This window comes from Triticum dicoccoides, chromosome 6B (assembly GCF_002162155.2).
Source record: "Triticum dicoccoides isolate Atlit2015 ecotype Zavitan chromosome 6B, WEW_v2.0, whole genome shotgun sequence".
NCBI lineage: Eukaryota > Viridiplantae > Streptophyta > Magnoliopsida > Poales > Poaceae > Triticum > Triticum dicoccoides.
Window position 1 is genome coordinate 697,100,754 of NC_041391.1, and position 11,711 is coordinate 697,112,464.

General features: G+C 48.4%; 1 long non-coding RNA gene across 1 annotated transcript; it reads left to right on the top strand.

The window, feature by feature from the left end:
- Positions 1-10,433: 10,433 nt before the first annotated feature.
- LOC119326663 lies at positions 10,434-11,447 on the top strand. Its single transcript, XR_005158101.1, has 3 exons — positions 10,434-10,648; positions 10,738-10,868; positions 10,939-11,447. It is a non-coding gene; the product is annotated as an uncharacterized LOC119326663 (long non-coding RNA).
- The last annotated feature ends 264 nt before the right edge of the window (positions 11,448-11,711 follow it).

Genomic DNA, 11,711 nt, shown 5'->3' on the forward strand with positions numbered 1-11,711 from the left:
AACGTGCTGAGATGTTCAGCAGCGCTGGTGGCTTCAAGTCATCCGCGAACGCCGCTTCCAGGGGGCGATCGAGTGGCGGCCGAGGCGGCTACCGCAACCAGAAGCAAGGTGGTCGCGGTGGCGGCTACTCTGGTGGCGGCGGCCAAAACCCTAGCAGCGGCCATCCTGGCACGGGTAGCAGCGGCTACAACCAAGGCGGCGGCGGCTACAACAACCACGGCGGCGGCGGCTACAGCAACCATGGCAACAGCGGCGGTCACCGTGGCGGCGGTGGCGGGGGCTACTACAACAACAATGGCCCTCCGCGCCACTACTACAACAACAACCAAGGGGGCCGTTTCGTCGGGTATGAGGAATATGAAAACAAATGTTAGATCTGCAAGAAAACTAACCACATTGCCAAAGAATGTAAGTGGCGCTATGCAGAGGATAACTCCAGGAAAAGGCGTGTTGCAGCTGCAGCAGATGCCTCATACGGAGTTGACTCGAATTGGTATCTTGACTCTAGTTCAAATGAGAACATCACCTCTGAACTAGAGAAGATGACCATGCACGAGAAGTATCATGGCCAAGATCAAGTTCACACCGCTGAAAACGGCCCAGGTATGATGATTAGTCATGTTGGAGAGTCTATTATTCAAACCCCACACCGTGATATTCTTGTAGATGATGTACTTCACATTCCTAATGCATCCAAAAATCTTTTGTCCGTACATCGCATTACTCTTGACAACGGTGTTTTCATCGAGTTTCATCCCTTCTTCTTTTTGATCAAGGACCAGGTCACGAGGAGGGTGCTTTATCGCGGTAGATGTGTGCAAGGTCTCTACCCACTGATTCCCAAAAATTCCAAGTCCAATAAGCAAGCCTATGGAGCCTTCAAAGTGTCTTCAGAACGATGGCATAATCGTTTAGGCCACGCATCTTTTTCAATTGTTTATCAGATTCTTAGCAAAAATAAGCTCTCTTTTGTTGATGAGCATGATCGTGAAACTATTTGTGACTCTTGCCAGAGAGCAAAGAGTCATCAGTTACCATACCCTATATCCACAAGTGTGTCCACAAAACCCTTGCAACTTGTGTTTTCCGATGTTTGGGGACCGGCTCCCTCCTCTGTTGGTCGCCATACCTATTACGTAAGCTTCATTGACGATTTCAGCAAGTATACTTGGATATATCTTCTTAAAAAATGCTCCGATGTTTTTCAAGTTTTCCTTAACTTTCAAGCATTGGTAGAGCGACAGTTTGACTGCAAAATACTTGCTATGCAGCCGGACTGGGGAGGTGAGTACGAGAAACTCAACTCCTTCTTCCAACGTATAGGAATTTCACATCATGTCTCTTGCCCTCATGCTCATCAACAAAACGGTTCAGCAGAACGCAAGCACAGGCACATTGTTGATGTTGGCCTCTCTCTTCTTGCTGCCGCGTCTATGCCACTAAAGTTTTGGGATGAGGCTTTTCTCACAGCAGTACACCTCATAAACATTTTGCCTAGCCGTGTCATCAATCACGAAACACCCACCGAACGTCTTCTCCACACCAAACCCGACTATTCACACCTTCGAGTGTTTGGCTGCGCATGCTGGCCAAACCTCCGTCCCTATCACAACAAAAAGCTTATGTTTCGTTCCACACAATGCGTGTTCATAGGCTACAGTGCACAACACAAAGGCGTCAAGTGTCTTGACGTAGCCACGGGCCGTGTGTATATCTCTAGAGATGTAGTCTTTGATGAAACGGTTTTTCCCTTTGCACAACTCCACCCAAATGCCGGTGCATTGCTCCGCAAAGAGATCCTTCTCTTGCCCTCTTCCTTATCCGGCGTTGATCATGGGGGAGAGAATAATAGTACTAATCAACTTGCCTCTAATCATCATATTTTTCCTGAGATTACTGCTGCAGAAACTAGCTCATCACATGGTGAAAATCCAAGGCAAAACGGGCAATATTTTATGTGCCCCCCAGCTGGAGACATGGACGCACACCGAGGAGGATCTCCCTCGGGATCCTTGCGGCAGGAAGCATCATCCCCTCCGGGATCCGGGCGGACAGGGCGGCCAGCACCTGGATGCGCCTCGGGCCTCGAACGCACGCACGGTCGCGAAAGCGACATCGCTGCTCCGCACCAATCGGCTGGTGACACGTGGCGGGAGGACACTCGCGCGGCCGGGCCTCGCTCGTCTGATTGGCCCGCGCCGGATTCGTCGGGGCCCGCCACCTCCGACCAACCGCATGCGCCAGAGTCATCCGGGCCCACTGCAGACTTGCCCGGGGCCGTCTCCTCGCCTCGATCGCTGTCGCCAGCAGGCGCGACAGAATCCCCCTCGGATCCAGTTCGCCAGCGCCTGATGCAGATTGATCCCCCGCGGCTTCGCCTCCTGTGGCCTCTCTTGTGGCGCCACGCACAAGGCTACAGAAGGGAGTAACTACTCGTTTAAATTACAAAAATTTCTCTAAGATTGGTATGTCTTGCACAACTGGTGAGCCTAACAGTTTAATATCAGCACTTGATGATCCAAGATGGAAGGCAGCCATGGAAGATGAAATCATGGCGTTGCAGAAAAATAAAACATGGCACCTAGTGCCCCCATGACCAGGCAGAAATTTGATTGATTGTAAGTGGGTCTACAGAATCAAGAAAAAATCTGACGGCACCATAGACAGATACAAGGCAAGACTTGTAGCAAAGGGATTCAAGCAAAGGTATGGCATAGATTATGAGGATACGTTTAGTCCCGTAGTTAAAGCTGCAACAATCCGCCTTGTATTGTCAATAGCTGTGTCCAGGGGATGGAGTTTGAGACAGCTGGATGTCCAGAACGCGTTCCTTCATGGTGTTCTGGAAGAGGAAGTGTACATGAAGCAACCTCCTGGGTTTGAGGATAAAAATGCACCATCATATGTCTGCAAGCTTGATAAAGCCTTGTATGGTCTGAAACAGGCACCCAGAGCATGGTACTCACGGTTAAGTATGAAACTTCAGTCGCTTGGTTTCGTCCCATCAAAATCTGACACCTCCTTGTTCATTTATAATAAGCATAGAACATCCATATTTGTTTTGATATACGTTGATGATATCATTGTCACTAGTTCTTCTGATGGAGCGGTGACAGCACTGCTTAAGGATTTAGGCTCTGAGTTTGCTTTGAAGGATTTGGGAGATTTGCATTTCTTCTTGGGTATTGAAGTCAAGAAACATAGCAATGGTATTCATCTATCTCAAGCAAAATATGCCACTGAACTGCTAAGTAGAATTGGTATGCAGAATTGTAAATCTTCACCAACACCCTTGTCTAGTTCAGAACCCTTGTCCTTGACAGAAGGAGAACCATTGCACCAAGAGGACATCACTGGTTACAGAAGTCTAGTTGGTGGACTTCAGTACTTGACTTTGACTCGACCTGACATTTCTTTTGCAGTTAATAAGGTGTGTCAGTATCTTCATGCACCTACCACAGCACACTGGACAGCTGCAAAACGAATTCTCAGGTACATCAGCAACACTATACACTTGGGTCTCACACTCAGCAAGTCATCTTCCACACTTGTCAGTGCATTCTCAGATGCAGACTGGGCTGGTTGTTTGGATGATAGAAGGTCAACAGGTGGTTTTGCCATTTTCTATGGATCCAACTTAATATCATGGTGTGCAAGAAAGCAAGCCACTGTTTCTAGATCAAGTACAGAAGAAGAATATAAAGCACTAGCAAATGCAACAGCAGAAGTCATTTGGGTTCAATCCTTGCTCAGAGAGCTTGGTATAATTCAGACTCAGCCACCGTGCTTATGGTGTGATAACGTTGGTGCCACTTACTTGTCTGCAAACCCAGTTTTCCATGCCAGAACAAAGCACATTGAAATAGATTTTCATTTTGTGAGAGAACGTGTTGCCAACAAACAACTTGAGATCAGATTCATACCATCCAAAAATCAGCTTGCAGATGGATTCACTAAAGCGTTGCCAGTGAGAAGCTTTGAAGAGTTTAAACGTAATCTCAACTTGTCTTAGTTGTGATTATGGGGGAGTGTTAAACATATTCTGTACAGGTTAAATGGTGCGACCTTGTGGTCCACGGCATAGTTAGTTAGGAGGTTTAAGTTGTCATGCTTATCTCCATCTCTTATCTCCTAAAACCCTCCTGTAATATCTCTGAGGTTAGCCTCGACGCTGCCTCCTCCTGTACCTAACTCCCTCGATCAATATATACCCTGCGGGTTTCCGTGTATGGAGATTGAGACGCTTCCATAATCTTCCACAGGCATCACCCAGACAACACGTAGGTGTCATCGTCATCACTCCTCCCTAGGGGTGTCATCGCCATCACTAAACCCTGAGCAAATAACTCCGACTTCGCCGTAGGCGATCGTCGACTCAACTCACACTGAAGAGGTCGTGTGGAGGTGTATGAAGATCTACGCCAAAGCTCAGCCACCTGTGACCAGGCAGCGCAGCTCCTACTCTGAGGAAGAACTACGAAGGACAAAATCGGGCATGGCTGGTGCCACTGAAAATCGCCGAACGGGCCACCTGCAGACAGTCATCGTGCACACACACAGGGCCCCTCCGCCACAACTTCGACTTTAAACAACAAACAAACTAAGGTAATCTCGTGGACATGCCGACTACCTCAACCATTATCGCGTCGCGGACATTGTTCCCACCATCATCGTTGTCACAGAAGTCTAGACGGCACAACTGCTGCCAACCACCGGTCTCGCTTACCGATGCCAAGCTCCGATGAAGCCCCCAAGAAGGTAAACGGCACCAAAGCAATTTCATCGTCCGATCACAAAATCAAGGGTCCCCTAGAGAGTTCGTGATGGCCAGATCCTTGTGGAACGGGTGTGGCAGCAAAGCAGCGATACCTCCAAGAAGGCCTACGACGGCCACAACCGTCGCCAGTCTTGACCCCAACTTCCACACCACCTTGATCGCACCTTATCCCGCACCGGTGTTGGCAACCCCACCAACTAACCAGCCTGCCGCCGAAGAAGCATAGAGTCACCGGCGCCGCAGTCAACTGTACCACGCGAAGACCACCGACCAACACCCTCTACAAATCCATCCACCACCGACCAAATATAGAGCCACCGGACGCAGTGCTTCCCGCCTTACCTTGCCGAGCATTATGTCGAAAAGGAACAATGGAGCACCGCCAAGGCCGAGAACCACCGTGATTCCCAGCCGCAACCATGAACCAGACGCACCAACACACACCATGCACGACACCACGTGCCCGCCAAAGACTGGAGGCTCCTGATTCGCCACTGCCTTGCCGCAACCGGCAACGCTCCCGCACGGCAACCGCAGAAACAGCACCCACCCACCCCGTCCTCCTTGCCGCGCTCTCCTCTTGCAGCTTCGACGCCGTGCCCCACACCGGTTTGCAGCAGACACCGACGAAGGTGCCGTCCCACGCAAAACCATTCCCAGCAGTTGCTGCCATCTATGCAATAGACGCCGGCCGCGCCGCCCTTTGCGTCCAACGCTGCATTGCAGCAGTACGGCGAGCAACACCGGCCTATGGCCTCCCCCTTCCTGCTGCGTTGTAGCACCGGCGGTGAGCGGCTTGACTCCTGTGACCCCCCTTACGTGTTGTGTTGCAGAAGTATGTGTATGGCGCTCCTCCTTCGTGCTGCGTTGCAGCACCCGTGGCGAGCGACACCCAACTCCCCGTATGGCGAATGGCGCCACCTCCGGCCTCCTCCTTGGATGCACCGGCAGCAAGCTGCGTACAGTGCCCCTGCTTGTAGCATGCATTGGTGCCGCTGCATCTACAGGTTTGCAGCGGCGGTGGCGCGTAGGAGCTTCGCAATGCAGCGATGCGGGTGGCTAGCGTGGCCCCTTCTTGTTTGAAGCAACGGTGGTGCAGCCATGTCGAGAATGCATCGCGTCGCGGGATGAATCAAGGAGATGAAGCAGGAAAGATGAAGCCACGGAAAGGTTTGCAACAACAACTATGGCGGCGGGGATGAGGCAGGTGGACATCGCCGTCGTTCCTTCTCGTTCGCAAGAGTGGTTGGGGGTGCTCGGCATCGCCATGGGGTCGTCTCATCTGGAGCGAACGTGGGAGATGCAGAGGGGGAAAGACGATCAGGAGAAGAAGTGCAGAACATGTGGAGGAGAGGCGTTCCTTGTGGGAAGGGATAAGTCTGGAGGGGAAGCGGTATCAAGGGCACGCGGCGATCAGAGGGCACGGTTTACGGAAGGAGAGAGATCGGTCGGTTGAATTACAGAAATGCTAAACTTACAAACTAATACAGGTTTTCATTTACTGACCAATCATAAACTTGCCTCCCCCCCTCCCCCCCCCCTCCCCCCCATTTTCAGAGGGGTGGGCCGGCTCCATCAACTGTTGACCAATCACAAACACACAAGTTAAATCCTTCCCTGTAAACCCTGTAAGTTATTGTACGTGTAGCATTAAATAAGGTCATCGCTAGCACTACGGATAGGAAGGGAACTTTTTTTTCGTTTTTTGAACATTGGATAGCAAGGAAATCGGACGTGAGAGGAAGGTGCAACGCCCTTGTAGCAGTCCATTCCTTTCCTTGTGGCCGATCGTACGTGCCTAACTCTCTCTCATCTCTATTCCTAATGTCCTAGTTGGTAGGTCGCGTTTCGGATTTTATTTTCGTCCCACCTATTATGGTCTTTTTTAGTACTTCTTTGGTACTTGCTCCCACCTCCCGCTCATCCGCAATTAACCAAAAAAACCTCCAGCCGAGTACCCCACACGCCCCCACGCGCCCAATCTCCCGTCGCATCCAACTGACCCGAACGAAAATAAACCAGCGAAAGAAAGCCGGCGGAAATTAACCAGCGAAAAAAATCGCCCCACTCTGCGCCCTTGTGCGAGGTTTCGTTCCCTCGAGCGAGAAACAGTCGCTCGACTCTGTGCCCTCCTTCACCCGCCGCCTCCCTTCGTTCCTTCACCGCCGCCGCCCTTCGTCCCTTCACCGCCGCCGCCCTTGCTCCATCCGCTCCTCCTCTCCCGAGGATACGCAGCCGCGTCCGCCGACGCCGATCCGGGCAGACGCGGCCACCGCTGCCACGGATCTGTTACGGCGACGACGGCGTCGGATCCGCACCCGCGGCATCCGGATGGAGGCCGGCGACGAACCCTAGCCTAACCGTCAGCATCGGGATCCAACCCCTGCTCTCGGTGCCGGGGCAAGGCATATGGGGGTGCTTGCTACCGCGGTGGACCTCGACGCCGGCGACATCTGCAGCATCTCCCTCCCGTTGGCTGCAGGACCTGTACGCCCAAGGCATGCCACGGAGTGGAGCAACCTCTGGGACGCGCCGCCCTCACCCTGCCCGAGCGCACCGCCTCGCCGCCGAGGGCCCAAGGCTCCAAGCGCGCCGTAGCAGCTCGTACTTGCTTAGGATCAGCGGCGCGGTGAGGAAGAACCACAATTCCTGAACGCGTTTGACTCCTGGTAAATCTCAGCGTCTCGAAGAATCAGCAGTACCTCTTGTTTCTGTTTGCAATGGTAAATTGGAATCGAGACTCAGTTTGGTGTCGCTGAAGTGGTTCGTATCCTAGCGACCAGGATCGCGTCCCCGACATTCCACTCGTCGACCCCGACCCTCGATTCGGGATGACGAACCTGGTTCGAGGGTCGCTGCCTCGTTCCCCGATCCTGGCAACTATGGTGCCCATGGAGGATAGGTATTGCTTCATCTTCATATCCAGTATTTCTTCTGGTATGTATCCGTTCAGCGGGGTGCTCCAACTTTTGATGCAGGCGAAGCTTTTGCAATGATGGCTGCATCCTCCATCATTTGTTAGTCTCCGTTGGAGGTTTAATCAAACTGAAGTAAATATGCTAGATTCTTTTGTCAAATAAAAACATGACTGTCTATTTTGCTTGTCAGGACCAAGATCTCTAGCTATCAATGAAATTTTCAGAGTAGTTTTTGTTGCCTTTGTGTAACCCTGATAGCAGCTTCTTGAAAGGTTCAGATGTGTGGCAAAGGATTTCAATTTTCCTGTTTACACAAAGGAAACTCAAGGAAGGTTCAGATTTCTCATGCTTGGTTCTGTGCTCTCAGGGTTACATAGACAAAAATGCCTCCTATTTACACAAAGGCAACTCAAGGAAGGTCCAGATTTCTCATGACTGCTTCTTCGGCATTTCATGCCTGTACCATCTTATTAGAAAATGTAGTTTGTTTTATAGCTGATGATGCTTGATGCTTTTATCGATTACTAAATGCTCAGTTCTAGCTCATAAACTACATGGCAAAAGCTAATTCCGATGGGTCTGATGCAAATAATTTTCATCTTTGGACATGCCTTTAGTTGATTATTTAATCCTTTTATAAGAATCTATTTAGCTTTGTATTGTTGCAGTTTCATTATATATCCACTTACCAATGCATCTAAAGATTCAACAATGTAGAATCCAGCACCAGTCTTGGGACTACAAATTGTTTCTTCATTCCTCCGTGTTGCACTGTAGGTGATAAGGTGTCGAGGTCGTATGTTCGTCGTGTCATCAATACACATCACTTTCCTTTTCCTTTTCCCTTTTTCTGCTCTTGCATTTATTTCTTCTTCGCGCACCTCTCTGCCTACTGCTTTAATATGGTTCTGATTGGTGCCCTGCATATTCCAAGATATATGGATTTTGGTCGAGACAGTCATCACATAAGTAAAATGCTATCAACCTCTCAATTTCTGAATGGATTTGTTAAATTGCCTTTCTCTTGTTGGATCACATACCTGATTTGTTTGTTGTCCTTGAAGCAAATACCATGACATGAGCTTGAAGAATTCAAAGATACAGAAGGTTGACAGAAAGAGGATACACTGATTTCAGCTGCGGACACTGAGTTGAGTCTCTCCCTAGCAGGTAACTCACCTTTCAACATATTCATTGCAGAAGCAGAAACAACAGGATACATGACCTAAATACTTGCATTCTGACATGTTTTTGCCCGTGCCTCAAATAGGAATGATGTCCATGCTGTTAACCTCTACAAGTTACCCACACTTCAGATAACCCAAGGTCTGGAACCCCAACAAGTTTAGTACGTAGCAAATGTAACTTCTTCTCTAACAAAAATAATAATGAGAGGCATGTTACAGTTAGTTTTACCCTGAGAATTGATCATCATTCATGCAGATGTGTGCTTTGCAAATCGACTGACCTTTTTTGTCTTCTGTGAATAGATGTTGAATGCTAATATAAATCTGCTATATGTCTCAGCAAAAATGTGGACTTCATAATTTGTCTTTCAATGGTGCATAGTTCAATTTTGTCTTCCTAATTTATACAGTATCAGCTCATATGATGATTTATCTCATAAATAAGTATTCACTCTTACAGCACCACCATGCATGTTTTCTACACTTCTGCAGCAGTCCATCTTTCAATTTTGATTTGCATAACCATGCATATATAGTGTATTGAAGCAGCAAATGGCATTTACCATGCTGCTAAAATAAGCATCAAAATTGAAGAGTGTATTGTACCAGTGGGAGAAGTTAATGTTCCACGGAATTGCTAATCCCGTCTTGAAGGTTTAATGTTTGTTATTGACCTAAGAGAAAATGGGTTCTGCATCTCTGATGTGATGTATTTCTAACAAACAGTGGCAAAATGCACGGGTAATTACTCTTATATAGTTTGATGCTTGAAAAGTTGTAGAGTCGGCGCCTCTCTTTGAAGTGTACATGATGTAATAAGAACAAAAAATAAAGAAGCATCTTGAGTACCATGCCCAGATACAGTGTTAATGCCCACAGCTCTATTTTGTTCCATTAGAAAATACAATTATATTTTGTTACATTCAGGTAATGTTATATTATGCACGTGTGTTACATGTGTATCTCTCTACTTTGTGCTCCAGATTTGTTTCCCTACAATATGGCAGATTAATGTATATTCTTCTGAAGTCATAGTACATTCATGGTCTGTATATATGTTTGTATGCTGCCAACCTGAGTCCGGTAGGCAGCGGCTGATTTTTTCATTTGCTATCTTTATATTTTCCAAAGCAATTTAATCTCTTATGTTGCACCTGTGATGAACCTACAATCTAGAGCACAAGGAAACTATAGATAATTTGTTCTATTGCCTCTGTGAACTTGATATATATACATGTATTGTTCATGGCAACGCACGGGCACTCTACTATAGATAAGAGAGACAGAGGAAGATCAGACTGATTGGTCACTGACTGCTATTTCTGATAATGTCTGCAGTGTAGGTTGATCAGACTGTACATACACACACATACACCCTTATAGTCGGAGGATCCACGGAGAGCGATGGAGGGGAGGGCGAGGCGGCGCGCCAGCCCGTCCGGGATGCGCACCAAGGCAGTCAGGGTGGAGCCGGAGCCGCCACTGGCGACCAAGAGGCATGGGCCAGGGATGAGGGCGGCGGTGGTGTACTACCTCTGCCGCAACCACCACCTAGAGCACCCACACTTCATGGAGGTGACCCTCGCCTCCCCACAAGGCCTCTACCTGCGAGGTTAGTTAGTAAGCTGCAACTGGTGCCTGATCAGTAGTTTATTGTAGGATGATGACTTACCATGAATGATTGCAATTTTTTCAGATGTGATTGGCCGGCTGGACGCCCTGAGAGGGAAGGGCATGGTGGCCAAGTATTCCTGGTCCTGCAAGAGGTACGTACATACATATACCCATCAATCTCGAGACCTGTCTGTTATCCGACAAATATTGTGTTTATTCATAAGGCAACGATGCAATGCAGGAGCTACAAGACTGGATTCGTGTGGCACGATCTGTCTGTGGATGATCTGCTGCTGCTCACGCAAGGAACAGAGTACGTTCTCAAGGGCTCCGAGTTCCCATTCGACTAGTCAAAGCCTCTGCCAATGCCAGGTATGAATCATGAGCAACTATAATTTGTTCCTTTTTCGAACTGCTACTTAATCATATCCTACTGTTTCAGATCATCAGCAGAATAATGCAGTATGTGCAAAGGTTCAGCCCTGCAAGCCGGCTCGACAACAAGAGTCGCCTCGTTCTCCTGGATCATCAAACCAAGGGTGGACTTCCAAGTCTCCGTCTCCTACTCCTACAACTTACCCTACAGTTCCAGTCATCAAAGAGGAAGTACCGCCGCCACCACCACCAACAGCTCGTGCTGCTGTTGTTCCAGCCATCAAAGAGCACGCGGTGCCACCGCGACTTCCCCAGCTGATCTCGCCGTCAACACCATCTGCCTCCACCATTGGAGAATGAAGGACACAAACTTTTGAATTAGACCAATTGTTTGATCGATCATTTTTGTTCTCTTGAAAACGATGTATGGTCAATTTTAGTATTCTGATGTGATTGAAGAATATAGGAGGGACAAAGAGATGTGCTATTGCTAGGACAGTTATGACTCTCCATTCAGGTATTCAGGTATGATTCTCCATGGTCGTGCTTGTCCTGTTCACCTGGAAGTTTATTGATGGGAGGGAAGCCACTTCTGCTTTGATGATTTCTTGGAAGTTCAGGTTAAAACACTTTTGCTCTTAAAGTCTGTTTATCAATTCTTTGGATAACCTATGTAACGATTGGTTTTGATTTTCATACAGCTAGGTGAATTTACAATCAGTATATACAAGTTAGGTTGTGTTGCGAGAGAATTTCATTCCCTAGAATCATTGTCATTGTTGTTGCCTACAAGGTACTTGAAAAAAATGCCCGAGACATATTTTAAGGAGTATAATTCAG